This window comes from Microcebus murinus, chromosome 28, assembly GCF_040939455.1.
Source record: "Microcebus murinus isolate Inina chromosome 28, M.murinus_Inina_mat1.0, whole genome shotgun sequence".
Lineage (NCBI taxonomy): Eukaryota > Metazoa > Chordata > Mammalia > Primates > Cheirogaleidae > Microcebus > Microcebus murinus.
The window spans coordinates 12,918,031-12,933,833 of record NC_134131.1 but is presented as its reverse complement, the minus strand read 5'-3'; the positions used below and the strand labels follow the sequence as shown (position 1 = coordinate 12,933,833).

Below are 15,803 nucleotides of genomic sequence, written 5' to 3'. Positions count from 1 at the left end.
AAATTGTGACCATTTAAAAATAACGTAATGAAAACATATATGTCTGTTACCTATTCTGATTGAGATGACAAGGAAAGCTGCCTGTAAAGTAAAACAAGCTTTCAGTGCTTTCGAGCCTTCCCCGTCACACAAGAGCAAAACGGACTCGTCGTCAGTGCTCAGCAGACCACCGTGGGGACTGCGAGTGCCGGCTGTGGGCGAGGCGTCGCGGCCGGTGAGCGCCGTCCTGAAGTGGTTAAGCATCCGCCAACACCTGCAGGTCCTAATTCTATCAGGAAGTCAGCTGTTTGGAGGCAAGCATCCATTAGAGCCCATCAAATGATACGGGGAGGCTGAAGTGGCTGTCCATTTCCTTTATGTCACCTTGTTCTCGAAAACAATTACAGTCACACTCTCATGAGCTGGGTCCTGACTGCCACCAGCACCTCTGAATTTTCTCACATGCCTTTTGCATTTCTTTTTTTTGTTTGTTTGTTTGTTTGTTTGTTTTTCTCATCATTGCTTTTATTTATTTTTTTTTTCTTTTCAATTTTTTTTTTTATTTTGGCATATTATGGGGGTACAGATTTCAAGGTTTCAATAAATGCCCATTTTCCCCCCTCCCCCCAAAAGTCTGAGTCTCCATCATGACCATCCCCCAGATGGTGCACATCTCACTCGTTATGTTTGTATATACCCGCCCCCCCTCCCCCCTCCCACCTCCCCAATACCCTATTACTGTAGCACCTATGTGTCCACTTAGGTGCTACTCAGTTAATACCAGTTTGCTGGAGAATATATCTGGTGCTTGTTTTTCCATTCTTGGGATACTTCACTTAGTAGTATGGGTTCCAGCTCTAACCAGGAAAATATAAGATGTGCTATATCACCATTGTTTCTTAGAGCTGAATAGTACTCCATGGTATACATATACCACATTTTATTAATCCATTCTTGGATTGATGGGCACTTGGGCTGTTTCCACAGCCTTGCAATTATGAACTGTGCTGCTATAAACATTCGAGTGCAGGTGTCTTTTTTGTAGAGTGTCAGCCTTTTGCATTTCTTGCAAAAGTTTAGCAGATATAAAGATAGACTCTCCTGTCTTGCACCTTAGAAACAACAGGGTTATATTTTTCCTGGTCCAAGATGATTCAACGTAGCCATTGTGAGCACTGACGAATGTCAGAGGAAATAAAAGGGGTTGGCTTTGGGACGTCAGAGACCTCGCTTTATTAAATTTCACATTCATTAAACATATAATACTTGGTTTCCTTTCCAGCAAACTTTTCAACCATCAGCATCTAAGAAAAGGCACATTGGGCATCATTTAGTTGTGCCATAAATTGGTTTGCCTAATTTAATTATCAATTATTAATGTATTAGTAACAGATAAATAAACTCCATAGATTAACCCTCAGCTTCATTTTAGCTAATAGTGATAGCTTCTTCTCCTGCTGAACATTTAATAGAAGCTGCTAGCAAGTTGCAAAATTAGCAGAGTTAAGTTTCATTATCTTTTTGATTTCGCTATCCGCCTTCTAATGAAAGGTCTAATAAGCAAGAAAGTGGCCAGGAGGAGGCAGTGAAAGAGAGAGAGAGAGAAAGTGGAAGCAGAAACACTAATGAACATAGAACCACGTGCTTTTCCACCACTCCCCGCCACGTCACAAGAATAATGACTGTGTCAGAGACTCCTCTCCGAGCTATAGGACTTTTGGGTGTATTTCAGGTGGAACCGGGGTACTGACACAACGGCAGGAACAGAGAGAATCATGTCTGATTCACTGAGAGGGCTCTGAGAGGAAATTTTAAGAATGGCTTAAAGACACATATAGTGCAATTCTATTCATTCCTATTTTAGCCAGAGTGTTTACATAAACTCATTCCTTCAAATGAGTCTTCCTTCAAGGTGGTTAAAATTAGCGTATTATCAATATACACCCCTCTTTAAAAATCATCTTTATGGCCAGTTCATCGGCCACATATGAAAATTACTTTTATTCCTCTACACCAATGTCTGGGTTTCGCCTTCCCTGTTCACCAACAGTGAGCCACCAAGCTCACGTACTTAACCAGACACCCTGCTGAATGGCTCTGCTGCATTTCCCAGTGTCAAATAAAGACTTGCCGTCTCAGGGAGCTACTGAAGTCAGCGAGTCTCAGCGTTGGAAAGCAGCATCAAAAGGAAACATGATGTAAGAGTATTATATAAAATTTGCACAGCTAATAAGCACACTTTGTGTATAGTTCTGGATGAATTACATGCTTCTAAATTAAGGCCAGCCCTAGAAGGCAGGCTTTCTGTTCCCTGGTGCCAACTAGAAGTTTACATTACTCAGTTCGCCGAGCTTTGGAGTTGAAATAAGCAATTTTACGGCCCAACCTAAAGATCTTTCCCAGATATTAATTCACAGTTACAAGATGCACAACACAATGTGACAGTGAATCTAATGTACCATCCACAACCCAAGGGCCCTCAGATCTTCCACTCTTTTTGAGTTATCATCTTCAGTAAGTTTCTGAAAACCAAGACCAATCCACCCGGTTCATATGGACATCGACGGTAACTTCTAAAGACAGCATTTGGTGTTCAAGAATAGCTATGTTACCTATGAAACGACAAAGGGAGACTGACAATGTTGGGAGCCTAAAACCCTAGTGTTCATCTTCTCATGCGTCCATCTAAATCAGGGGTCCTCAAACTTTTTAAACAAGGGGGCCAGTCCACTGTCCCTCAGACCGTTGGAGAGTGCGCACTGTGGGCCTGGGACGAGTCGGCTGCTAAGCAGGACAGGCAGCGGCAGCAAAAACACCCTGAGGTCCGGATAAATGTACCAGGTAGCCCCTATGTGGCCTGCGAGCTGTAGTTTGAGGACGCTTGATCTAAATGTACAGAATAAACCCTTCCACACTGCTAGCCTCCTTCTGTACTTATTTTTAGAGAAAATACTTAAATAAATCACCCATAAGCCAAGAGAGCTATTGAATTATTTACTTACATCGAGCCAAGCCTTTTGAGTTTTTACTGAAATTATTTATTTACAAATGAAAAACAGCTCAGAAGTCCCAAACACATTGACCTAGAACATAAATTTCACATCTTTTTCCTCTTACAAAGCTATTTTTAATATGAGTAATCATTAATGCATGGAGGAAAAAAAAAAAAAAGAAAACCATTGCTCTATGATTAATGTGGCACTGGGTTCAGTATCTTTCCATCCGTTAAAAAGCAGTGGTCTGTCTTGCAGTCCCCCTGAGGAAGTCAGAATGGGGCAGCTGGTAGAGTGGACATCACTTCACCAAGGCCACCTTCTTATCTATGCAGTGGTTACTTGCCCACTCAGCATCCGTCTCCTCTGGTTGGTTGGTTTGTTTCTTTGTTTGTGACAGACTCTCACTCTGTTTCCTAGGCTAGAGTGCTGTGGCATCAGCCTAGCTCATGGCAACCTCAGACTCCCGAGCTGAAGGGATCCCTCTGCCTCAGCCTCCCGAGTAGCTGGGATGACAGGCATGCACCACCATGCGACGCTAATTTTTTCTATATATTTTTAGATGGCCAATTAATTTCTTTCTATTTTTTTTTAGTAGACACAGGGTCTCGCTCTTGTTCGGGCTGGTTTCGAACTCCTGATTTTGAGTGATCCACCCTCCTCGTCCTCCCAGAGTGCTAGGATTACACGTCTCCTCTGTTTTCATGGACGTATCCATACTCCCTGGCAAGGTGGCCTGCATGCTTCAGGGAGAGGCAGCCTAACTCCAGACCTGACCAGTCTAAGGGAATCCTTCTCCCTTTGCCTACAATCAGCTCAGAAATGCAGGGCTAAGCCAATCTAATTTTATTAACTTGTCTTGATCAAAGGGAATGGTGAAATCATTGCCAGGTAACACAATATTAACTGATAAAACTTAGTGGACCTTTGTCCCAGGCAAGAAAAAGAGATTTTTCTTTCTCCTAAGAGAGAACCATTGGAAGAGACCGTTGCTCGTCCTCTAAACTTTGAATACTGACATGACGCCTGGATTTGCCACAGTCATTGTCCTCCTGTCTGAGGATCAAGCTCCCACACCGTGAAATGATGTTCCAAGTGTACAAGGCCAGAATCCTGGTCCAACCAGGCCTGGCTCCTGTTCATACCTGAACTTTTTCCTTTAACAGAAGCAATACTTTTCCTATGTTGCTTAAGTGACTTTGAATTTTCCTTTCTATTATTCATAACCCAAAGTGCTTTGAAATATTCTCCATTCACGAATATTATGTCTCAGCTTCCCCTAGACATTAAAAAGCCTATCCCTTCAGCACTGATTCATTCTGTACTCTTAACACAGCTTAATTTCATCTTTTCTAGCAAGTCTTTCCTACTTGACTTGGACTCAATCTGACATCCAATATCTAAATTTGTAGTAATAAGAATATGAACACACAAGAGTATTTATTTCAAATCTGAGAAGAACATTTTTGTTTAGCATATGATGTCCAAAACATTCAGAAAATTTGTAATTTTATTTAAAAAGTGTAGACTGCAAAACAAACAAACAAAAAACAAACAAAAAAACCCCCACATTTTGAAACAAGACTTCATTAAGAATCGGTTTTTAAAATGTCAGTGGGTTCCTATACTGGGTGCTCAAAGTCCAGATTGTGAAAGTAGAGGTTAATGTAGACACTCACATTTCTAGAAAGGTAAAAAGACAGTTTTCTAAACCCCTTCCCTGGAGATTTTGACTCAGAAGGTCAGGGATGTGTTTAAGATAGGCGATTGATTATGTCTTCAAGAAAGCTAAAAATAAGGAATGGTACTTTAAACATCAGCAAAAGAAACTTTGCATGTGTGCTATTGTTTTAAAATATCTTGTACTTTGACTTTGGGAGGAGGAAATTGAGGAGTGGCAGTAACACAAGCCTGCTTGGAACTTGACTTAAACGCATTATTAGCAAGAGAAGACAACAGATGACAAGGAAAAACGCTTACCTTCTATTAATACATATATCATAGAGAACAAGAAAGTCTTGAAAATTATCTTCGATTTGAGACAAGATGACTACAGACTTTTTTATCTAGCCAAAAACACTGCTGGAGAAGATGTAGCACGAGGAGCTCCAGACCCAATCGCAGGATAAAAGGAATATACTACAGTTCTAATAAGGGTAAAACAAACAAAAACCCTGGTAATGTAATTAATGCTCAACAGACGGTAACAACTGTCAACCATGGCCACATCAGGTCAAAGCGATATATTAAATCTTGCTCTAAAACATTCCCTGTACTCATCATATAGAAAGAGCATTCCATTTGAACTACTGCTTTAGCTAAAGAAAAAGAAACGTTTAAGGCATATTTAAATACAGATGCACACATCCTATCTCTGAGAAATCAATTATCCATCAGATAAGACAGGCAGAAAATTCTGGCTATATAAGCTCACTAGATGATCTTGGTAAGTATCTTAAACTTAGTATGCCTTAATTTTCCCATCTATGGATTAGGGATAGTACTACCCGCTTCTGAAGAATACTACCATCTTCTAGTGTAGCATTAGCAAGCTAGTTACATAATGCTTAGTATATAGCAAAACTTCAAGAAAGTATAGCTATGGTCATTACTATTAATGTCTTGTATCTAAATTGGCAGCAGTATTCAACTTGCAGCTCCTACAGAGAACGGAATCACATGGACTCAGAAAGAATTGGGGGACCAACCCAGGAAGAAAACACCACTTTTTAAAACAGGACTTCTGGTCCCAGTATATAACCTGTGATCACCTTTGAGAATCACAAACATCTCTTCCATTCTTTTCATGCGATTTGATATTCGAAAATAAGTTCGAGAATTAGAAGCCAATTAAACTAATTTTAAAATTAAATGTATTTTTTTTCAAACCTTGTCATGCTCTTCCCTCAAACTCTAGATATTCTAACATGTTCCCTGCAGGACAGGGTTTCAGAATCACTTGGGAACTTGCCAGGAATACAAGACCTGCAAAATCAAACTCTGAGGGTGATCCCAGCCCTCTGTGCCTTCCAGTCGATTCTAGGGCATCCTTAAAGTTTGAGAACTACTGCTCTAGAGACTTGCTGTGCAAGGTGTGATCCAAGGAGCAAAGCTTTGCACCACCTCAGCTTGTCAGAAATCAGAAACTTGGGCTTCACTCCAGTCCAAGTGAATCGATTCTATACTTTGACAAGATGCCCACCCAGATTATTTGCATGCACGTTAAAATCTGAGAAAAACTGGGCTACAGCAGTGTTTTAAAATTCCATGAAAGTAAAAGTAAAAATGTAATTTCCCCAACTCCTTCCCTGGATATTCTGATTTGGAAGATTGCTGCGGTTTAGACGTGGATTCTCCCCACCAACATTCATGTCAAAATCTGATCCCCAGCGTGGTGGCGATGAGAGACGGGGCAGGTGTTTGGGTCATCCTGGCAAATCTCTCATGAATATATTAATGCCCTCCCATGGGGGTGTGAGTGAGTTCTCACTTTCATGAGAAGAGCTGTTAAAAAGAGACTGGCTTCCTCAGTTTCTCTCTCTTGCTTCCCTTCTTGCCATGTGATCTCTTTGCACACACCCATTCACTTTTCTCCTTCTCCACCATGTTTAGACCCAGCATGTAGCCCTCGCCAGAACTGGGCCAGATGCACCGCTATGCTCTTGAACTTTCCAGCCTGCAGAATTGTGAGCTAAATAAACCTCTTTTCTTTTTATGAATTCCCCAACTTCAGGTATTCTGTTATAGCAAAACAAAATGGACCAAGACAGAAGGTCTGGAGTGATTTTAAGATTTCATATGTATAAAATGACTCCCAGGTGACTAATATTATCAGGAAAGTTTAGGAAACATGGCTTTCGGGAAAAATTTCTGAGCACCACCTGAGTTATGAATCATTGCTCTATGTAAGTATGTCTTAACCTTGGCACCATTAACAGTTTGGGCCAGAAATTCTTCATTGTTCTTGAAGACAACTGTTGCAGTTATTGACTGCTGTTTCACTACTCCAATGCTTAAAACAACCACCGTGTGGGTTTGGGGAGGGTGGTCAGGAATTCAAGGGAGGGTTGGCTAAGTGGCTCTTCTGTATCATGTGACATCATGACACTCTCTTGGTTGCTTCCATTAGCAACTGAGCTGGAGGGCCCATGGTGACCCCACTCACATATCTGGTCATTCGGAGCTCTCTCTGTTCACGTGACGTCTCTTGCATTCAACAGTCCAGCCCAAGCACACATGGTAGACAGAGTCCCAAGAAGAAGGCAGGAGCCTCCAGGCCTCTTAATGGCTGGACCTAGAGCTGTCAGTGTCATTTCTACCACATTCTATGGATCAAAGCAAGTCAAGGACAGCTCAAATTCAAGGGGAGGGCAAACGGACATGCCCACTTACAGGAGGGAAGGAATTCATAGCAGTTATCTTTGGAGAATACTTACATTGATAAGCCTCACATTCATAGTCCACCTTAATAACAGAAATAGCCAGGCACTGTTTGTGCATCCTATTAGACCTTTTTTTTTTTCAAAGATGCATTGTGGAAATAACATTTTTCTGGCTTTGCAATTTTGTCCCCTCCATTCCAACACTACCACCCTTTTGTGGAGTAAACTTCTTTGAGTGACACCTGACAACAAAAGTATACAGGTGGGTTCTCTGACTTACGGTGGTTCAACTTATAATTTTTGATTTTATAATGGTGCCAAAGCCATGTGCATTTGATAAAAACCATACTTTGAGAACCCATAAAAATAGTCTGTTTTTCACTGTCAGTATAGTATTCAATAAATTATATGAGATATTCAGCACTTTATTACAAAATAGGCTTTGTGTTAGGTGACTTTGACCAACGGTGGGCTTATTTAAGTGTTCTGAATACATTTAAAGTAGGCTAGGCTAAGCTATGATGTTCAGTAGGTTAGGGTTATTAAATACATTGTTATTTTTTTTGAGGAAAGCATTTGGCAATATTTATGGTAATATAATTTGATATAAAAATATTTAATTTCCTCTGGATAGTCAAACCTTTCAGATCTCAAGCCTGAGGCAGGCAGAAGGGAGCCTGAGGGACAAGGATGGAGAGAAGCTACTATACACCAGCATTTTGAGGATCCTGGGTTCACCCAGGATTCTCTTGGGCTTGTGCACCCAGGAAACCTTTTGAGTATCTTCCGTACCCCAAGTCCTTGGAGAAATACAGGCAACACTGAGAGATGACAGAGGCCCAGATATGCTTGACAGAAAGGCTGGGGGCAATTCTGGGGCCCAGCTAATTTTCCCAAATGGTAGCTTTAGCAAAGTTGCATCGTTGGCGTTTAGAAAAATGAAAAAAAAAATTCAAATATACAAGTGCTGTGTCATACCTGCCTGTGCCAACCAGCACAATAGCCTGTGGGAATGGCAGGAGTAGATAGGGCTGCTTCCCTACCACCCTAGCAGGGCAGGAGCTCGAAGCCCTGCTCTGAGCTGGCCAGAAAGCCTGGCCTCACCTTGGACTGACTGGGCAGCCCTAGTCCAGGCACGGGGTGGCCTTTCACCATTCATGGCTGTGATGTGTTTCCTCTTCCCCCTTTCACCTGCTCAGATGGCCAAACTAGGGCCAGATGTTGGCCAAGAGACAAAAATGTAGGCAAAAAGTTTCCAAATATATGCAGACCGAGAGCAGAAGTCTGAGGCTCAGGGAAAGGGCTGAGAGGCCAGGATCTCTTTGGGGTGCCCAGAGCAGATTCTGATTCCGGGGACCTCCATGGGGAGAGGGAAGACTCAATAGGTTCGAGTTTGGTGGTCAAAATAATACATTGATTGGGAGCTTTCACAGAAAAAAACACCCCAGACCCCCTGACGATGAAGTTGGGGCTGGGAAAACCAAACACCAGGTGGGAACCAGCTGCCTAGCGTGAGGTGTCGTGGCCCAAGCTCACGGGCCCAGCAGCTCCAGGGCCAAGTGGAGACTCAAAGGCCTCTTTGCTGGCTGTTGTGCAGGTTGCCACGAGCCAGTCAGGTGCAGGACACCAGTCACAACCTCCTGTAGCGTCTGTAGCTCACAGGGCTCCTCAGACCAGCTGAAGACACAGGCCAGAAGCTCCTGGAAAATGGCCGTGGAGATGGAGGCAGTGAAGGGCTGGGACAGAGAGCCCATGATACCTCGAAACACGCTGAACTTGACCTGGTCAGAGACCGGGACCTCCTGGTCCTGCCCTCACGGGGCTTGTCCTGGTGTGCCTTCATTCTGCTCATAGTTCACCTTCATGATGTTTAGGGCTGTGACATCCTGGCATAGCGTGGACACCTCCTCCTCCTGCCTTTTCTTTCCCTCGTGCAAAAGCTGGATGACATCGATGGTCTTGTGTAGGACAATGGCTTTGCTGAGCTTTTTGGGAGCCCGTGGAGAAGTCCTGCTGCTGGCCAGGTGGGGACATGGTCTGAAGGTCGTCACGGCCTTCCTTGATGGAGTCCCTCCTTTTCTGTTAGTGTGTGAGCATGTGCTTGCCACCGCCAGTCCTTGTGGGACTCCTGGTTGTGATCGCTGTCCTCATCGTCTGTGCTGGGGACAGAAGAGGCACCACTGGTGGAACCGATGCTATTAGCTCCAAACACTACACTCCCCTTGCATGTGCTTCCTACAAAAAGCCAGGGATCCAGGCTGTTGTCCTTGTAGACGCACCCCGCCTTGACCCAGGGGTCCTAGGGCAAGGCGCCCAGTCCCATCATCTTGGACCCACTGGGCTGGAAACAACTGCATTTTTAATATGGGGTATTTTCAACTTACAATGGGCGCACCTGACACCACCTCATTGCAAGTCAGTGGGCGTCTGTCCCTAACTCAATTGTAGAGCTAGATGAGCTTGCACACCCTGAATCAGGATGTAGAAGGTTATCGGCACCCCAGAAGCCTCCCAGCCACTGCTTCTTGCCAAAGGCAATCACACTGCATTCTGTCACCATAAATTAGATTTGCCCGCTGTTCGATTTCCTATAGATGAAATAATAGAATGCTAGCCCTTCGCGTATGGCTTCTTGTGCTCAGCACCGTATCTTGCAGATTCATCTGGGCCGTTGTTTATAGAGCCAGATCCTTTTTTTACTTCCCCTTAACTGGGGTGCCTGTCTGCCCGCTCTTTTCTCACATTTTTTATCTTTTATTCCTGAACTCCATTAATCTTCATCAGAAGCAGATTCTACAGCTCTCCTGATTAAAACTCCTCATGAGCTCTAGGCTCTCTACTTCCAAAGCAAAATCTAGCTGTCTAGCCTCCGCAATCTGACACTGATCCATCTTCGAGTCTTATATTAACTCACCAACCTGAATGCCCCACGGGGGAGCACTTAATCTTTCTTTAGCTTCCACCATATTTTCCTTCAGCCTTATTAGGGACTTGGGGTGGAGACATGGGCCTCCTCACAAGGTACTGTTTGTTTGGGTTTTGTATTTTGGGTTCACTGAGTTGGCTGACTTTCAATTATGAGACTTTAAACACAGCAGTAAGTATACACACCACTAACTGGTCTATAAGATGTTTGTTAACACCAGATAGTTAAACATGTTTCTGGATAAACTGGGGGGGTGGGGGGGTAACCTTGTGTTAAAAAGTACTTTTTTCCCAAGATGTTACCTCAGTTAGGAGAAGGAATTCTCAAAATATCAAACTTGATTGAGATCTCAAAAACACAAAATGATTAGGAAAATGAAAGACAGAAAAATGAGAAAAACAATTGAACAGACGTCTGTTTGGATAGAACCAAATGACCTTGAAGGATTAACCATCCTTCTGCACTGGGATTATGTGAGGCTAAAGAATACTGCTTGAGTCCAATTACTGCAGATTTGGGAGTACCATATATTAGGGAACTAAAGGCATCAGAGAGCACTAAAGGTCTAGAAAGGAGTAACTATCATTGAGAAAATTGAAATTTTTTTTTATGAACATGAAGGAACAGTGGAGATGAAAGATGTCTTTAAATATGGGGAACAATGTTATTTTCATCTCTACTTGGTCTAGACCTGGATCTAGCTTGGGGGTGTCCTACAGGAGTGGCAGAAGCACTGTCAGTAGACAATGAGCTCCCCATCACCAAAGCCGAGAGTCCTGAATTAGGTTAAAGTTCTGTCTAACGTTAGTGGTTTTCAAATGTTGGTTGATTTGACCAGAAGCAACAGAGTCACTGGGGCACTTGCTAAAAAGCAAGATCCTCTAGTCCAGGCGTCCTCAAACTACAGCCCGAGGGCCACACGCGGCCCACCAAGGACATTTATCTAGCCCGCTGGGTGTTTTTGCAGCCGCTGCCTGTTCTGCTTAGCGGCCGGCTCGTCCAGGGCCCACAGTGCGCATGTGTGGAATGTGCACCCCACTCTCCAATGGCCTCTAACGGTCTGGGGGACAGTGAACTGGTCCCCTGTTTAAAAAGTTTGAGGACCCCTGCTCTAGTCCCACTTCCTAACCCACCCAGGGTTTGTACGCCAAGAATGTACAATTGTAAGTAAGCACCTGAATGTTTACCTTTGATAAGAAAGGGTGTGTGGAAGTGTTTCACATTGCCCCTGTTTAAAAATAATGCTTTGGATTTCTAAGCTTAACATGAAAAAAAAATTGATAATCTTGAGCTTCACTCATTCATTGGTTTATTTATTCAATATTCACTGGGTGACTACCATGCCCACTAAAGTAGAGTGAACACAATGAGTCAGGTCCCTGAACTTATGGAGCATCCAAACTAAAAGGGAAAACCGACATTAAACTAATGAATACAGAAAACAAATTTGTCATTGCAAATATGCCGAGCCATATAATTGTGACAAGTGTCATGAGAGAGAGACACAGTGGGTTTGACACAAAGATGCTGAGGAGGAGGCTGGATTGAGATTGGAGGTCAGGAGCATGTCCACTAGGGAAATGCCATCTATGCTGAGACGGAAGGATGGGAAGGAATTTTCTAAGCCGTGAGTGGGAGGGAGGGCATTCAGGGCAGAGGAAAGAACATCTGTGAAAACACCAAATCCGGGAGAAAAAATTGTGTTTGTGAGGAACTGAAGGAAGCACTGTGTGTGTGAAGTAGATGAGTGATCAAGGATGAAGTGGATAATTGGGCAGAAGTAGCTCCTGCCCGGTAGGATGGTTAGGTTTATGGGTCAACCTGGCCGTGGTACCCAGATATGAGATATAACATTATGCTGGATTTTTTTTTTTTTTTTTAGACAGAGTCTCACTGTGTTGCCCGGGTTAGAGTGCCGTGGCATAAGCCTCGCTCACAACAACCTCAAAATCCTGGGCTCAAGCCATCCTCCTGCCTCAGCCTCCTCAGTAGCTGGGACTACAGGCATGCACCACCATGCCCAGCTAAGTTTTTTTCTATATATTTTTAGTTGGTCAATCATTTCTTTCTATTTTTAGTAGAAATGGGGTCTTGCTCTTGCTCAGGCTGGTTTCGAACTCCTGACCTCAAGCGATCCTCCCGCCTCGGCCTCCCAGAGTGCTAGGATTACAGGCGTGAGCCACCACGCCCCGGCATAGACTGGATGTTTTTATGAGAGTGTTTCTGGATGAGATTAACATTTAAACAGGTGGACTTTGAGTAAAGCAGATTGCCATCCGTAATTTGAGTGGGACTTATCTAAACAGCCAAAGGCCGGAAGCTGGAATAGCACAGAAGACTTCTCTCTAGGGCAAAAGGGAATTCCGCCAGAAGACGGCATTTGGACATGAATTCCAACATCAGCCCCTCCCTGGACCTACAATGGACTGGCACACCCTATAGGTTTTGGATTTGCCAGTCTTCATGATGCAAGACCAATTTCTTAAAATAAAGATCTCGTTTTCTAGATACCTGTCTGTCTCTATCTATCTATCTACCCATCTGTATATCTATCTCTTTATCTACATACATCCTGTTGGTTCTGTGCTCTGAGACCCTTGACTCATACAACAGACCTTAGAAAACTTGCACGTTTTATTTGGCTCAAGGTTAAAATGGGGAGCTATTGAAGGTAAGTAAGTGGCTGTAGCAAATATTGGTCATCACTTATATAGTTCTTGTAATTTTTAAAAATCCCAATATCTCAGTATGATCTTGTGAAATGGACTACCAGACTCACAATCCCCCCACCGCCCTTTCTGTCACATTCTGCACCGTGCATGTTCTCTCTCTCCCTTCCTATCCATTATCTAACCAATTCCAATCTCAAAAGTTCTGCAGATCCCTGCTCTAAAGATTCTACTGGAGAAATCACTAAAATAAAACACCTTTGAAGCCAATTTAACCCCATTGCTCCCAGCATACCAATTACACATGGTCCAACATCCCTATTTTCTCTTATTCAAAAACTTGCACAAAGAATAGAGTTGAGTGACAAGAAAAATTCAGTCCAGATACCAAAGTTAAGATAAAGATCCATTTCGTTTTCCTTTTCCTTTCTAAAAATAAATCTTTGGAGACCTTTCTTTGAATTGGGGTGCCCGGTTGGCAGGGGGTGCTTGCAATTTTATTTTCATGGCTCCCATGTAAGAAAAGCCACCAGACTATATCAAGTGACACAGAGACGGGCTCTCTGGCTCACTGAAGCATGGAGGAAAGTCAGACTCCTTCTGAAGGAATTCATAAACCTCAGAGAGCGATTATAGCTCTCCATTTTAGCCCTACACTATGCCTGCAAGCTTTTGTTTAAAAAATATCTTGAATGATATATGGTTTTAATCACCATCAAATATATTTTGGTAACAATGCAGAATGTACTAGGCCAGTTATTAGGGACTGAATGACTGATTGCATGTGTCATTCATTTATTTGACAAAACCATGCTGAATGCCAAGCCCTGTTCTAGCCTCTCTGATATAGTAGCGAACTAGGAATCACGGAGCATGAATCCTTCCCTCTTCCATGGGATCCTATTCTCTTCTAGAAGGATGAGATAGATTATCATATGATGATTGAACAAGATAATTTTACAAAGCAATAAGGACTGTGACTGTAATCATACAAAGAATAAACATTTAGCATATGTTTTGTGCCAGAAACTATGCTAAGTATTTTACTCATATTAAACCATTTGACACTCATCACAACCTTATGAGACAGGTGCTAGTGTCACCTCTGTTTAAAGATTAGGACAAGCCAGGCATGGTGGCTCACGCCTGTAATCCTCGCATTCTCGGAGGCCGAGGCGGGAGGATCGCTCAAGGTCAGAAGTTCGAAACCAGCCTGAGCAAGAGTGAGACCCCCTCTCTACTAAAAATAGAAACAAGTTAATTGGCCAACAAAAAATAGATAGAAAAAATTAGCCGGGCAATGGTGCATGCCTGTAGCCCCAGCTACTCGGGAGGCTGAGGCAGGAGGATCGCTTGAGCCCAGGAGTTTGAGGTTGCTGTGAGCTAGGCTGATACCATGGTGCTCTAGCTGGGGCAACAGAGTGAGACTCTGTCTTAAAACAAAAAACCCACAATGATTAGGACATTGAGTGACCAAGAGGTTATGTAACTTGGCTGAAACTGGGGAGAGCCAGGATAGCCTCAAAGCATCCTAAGTCCTCTGTACTTCTAACTTCCACGCAATTCTGGCTGCTGTGAGAGGAAGCCTCTGAGGTCCACGTCAGACTGGACAGTCAGAAAAGTCCTCTCTTAAGATGGACATTAGATCTGAGACATGATCACTATGGAGGAGATGAGGGCTTTAAAATATTCCAGAACTCTGATGACTTAAATTGTAGATAGGAGTAAGATATCTAAAACAACAGTAGCAACAGTAATAATAGCACCATCTGACGTTTTTTGGCATGATTCCTTTACGCCAAACACTGGGTTAAACAAGCACACCGAACACTTCACCTCGTTCCTGTGAGACAATTCCACCAATCCCCACTTCAAAGAGGAGAAAATAGGGACTCAGAGATAATAGAGAGCTTGTCTTGGATCAACAAAAGACAAGGAGTAACTCTGCATGGGTGTCTGGCAAAGTCTGGTGAATAAACATTTAGTGAGTGAACGGGAAGCCACTGGGGGAGGAAAGGAGATACGTTTTTATATGCAAACTATTTTTTCTATTAATTAATGGAGATAAAATATTGGGCTTACTAACAGATGTCTAAAGCAAGGAGGACATCTCTCTTTGGAAAGGAATGAGGGAATCAAGAACCGACATTTGCTGTCTATCATGTATTAGGCACCGCGCTCATTGCTTTCAAAGCCAGTGGATTATATCTTTAACCTTGAAGTAATCGCGACACCTGCCAGCAGCTCTGGGCTGGGAGGGGCGTGTCCACCCTGATGGCTGTCACCTCCCTGATCCTGACTTCTGGCACTGCGAGGTGACTCAGTCAGCAGTCTGGTCTCTGGTTGTCTATTGGCGTGCAAAAATTCTTATATGCTGTAGCTTGAGGTTACATCTTAAAGTCCTTCTGAAAATATTGTTTTTGAATTTAATAAATCATCCCAATATCTGTCCTTATGTGTATGTGAGTGAATGACAGAGAAAATGAGAGAGAGAGAGAGAGAGAGAGAGAGAGAGAGAGAGAGAGGGAATGAAAGATGCAGAAATTAACACGAATGGGTGCATCACAAAACAGCTTAGACATCAGGGATGATTTCAAGATGTGGTACCTAAGCATTGATAATTAGCATGCATTATCCCATTAATCCTGAGCTTTGCTTTTGAATTTGCACAACAGAAATCAGGTCCTTGAAAGAAATACAGGGGGCAAGAGTTCCGCCAAATCCTTAGCCTTCCCAAGCGGTGCAATGGTTGATAAGGTTGCATTTTTCATCATGAACTTTAAGCCAAACACAACATAGTGTTCTGATTCGCCCTAAGTGCATGGTAGAAGATGAAAACATGAATGAGAGAAAA

The 15,803-nt window shown here is 43.1% G+C and overlaps 1 protein-coding gene and 1 pseudogene across 7 annotated transcripts in view; both read right to left on the bottom strand.

Annotated features, from left to right (window-relative positions):
• The window catches only part of GRM7 (glutamate metabotropic receptor 7), a 794,973-nt gene that overhangs the window by 480,398 nt on the left and 298,772 nt on the right, over nt 1-15,803 (bottom strand). The window lies entirely within an intron of this gene.
• On the bottom strand, nt 950-10,534 carry LOC105869388 (max-like protein X pseudogene; annotated as a pseudogene).